This window comes from Gavialis gangeticus, unplaced genomic scaffold, assembly GCF_001723915.1.
Source record: "Gavialis gangeticus isolate Ggan-Ray unplaced genomic scaffold, GavGan_comp1, whole genome shotgun sequence".
Lineage (NCBI taxonomy): Eukaryota > Metazoa > Chordata > Crocodylia > Gavialidae > Gavialis > Gavialis gangeticus.
In genome coordinates, this window is record NW_017729001.1 from 13,018,934 (window position 1) to 13,019,730 (window position 797).

General features: G+C 56.3%; 1 protein-coding gene across 2 annotated transcripts in view; it reads left to right on the top strand.

Moving 5' to 3' along the window:
• Positions 1 to 797, top strand: part of SPECC1L (sperm antigen with calponin homology and coiled-coil domains 1 like) — a 123,625-nt gene that overhangs the window by 526 nt on the left and 122,302 nt on the right. The window lies entirely within an intron of this gene.

Here is a 797-nt window from a genome sequence, read left to right on the forward strand (position 1 = left end):
GTCGGTGGGAGCTGAGGGGCACGAGGGGCGCGCGGCCGCGTCGACTGGACGAGGCGAGACCCACTCGAGGCCATTTCTTCGCCTGTCACGCGGGACGGGATGGGACGGTTGGCAGAGCTTGTGCCCACCGGGTGTTGAAGCAGCGGATTGCGATGGAGGCCAGGGCGGGTTCAGCTGGAAATAGGTCCAGCAGCAGGGGAGTCTCGGCAAGCCAGCCAGTCGGCAGCCCTAAGGATTTGTTAGGGTGAGATCTTCTATCAGGCTGTCGACGTCCATCCTGGGATCAAATCAGACCAGCTTTCGCAAATGCAAGACAGCCTTCCTCAGGGCAGACCTCCCGAGCTCTGCCATGTGCCGGGGGAGGTCAGCCTTGATGACGACTGTCTTGTGTTCAACAGCTTGTCTGATTCTCCCACCTACACAGTTGGTTTGGTAAAGGATCTTGCTGGAAGAAATTCTTGCCTGTGTCATAACTTCTGGACTGTCACAGCTACAGCATTGCTCTGACAGGACCAGAAGTTGCAAGGGAAGGCAGTAGGGGGCTGATCAGACTGGGTAGGCTCTACATTGATATTCTCGCATTCAGCATTCATTTCCACTGAGACATACAGGGTCATGGGCCAGATGGATTTGGTTGTGACCCAGTATGGCGTTGTGGAAATTTGAGTCTCGTCTCCTTTTTGTTCCTTTTCCACCTTTTTTCAAGGGTAGCAGTGCTAGGGCCTATGGGCGATTAGTGCTGCCTTAGTTGGGGGGGCATGTGCCCCCCCCTGCGACCAATCCTACCGACCGCCCCC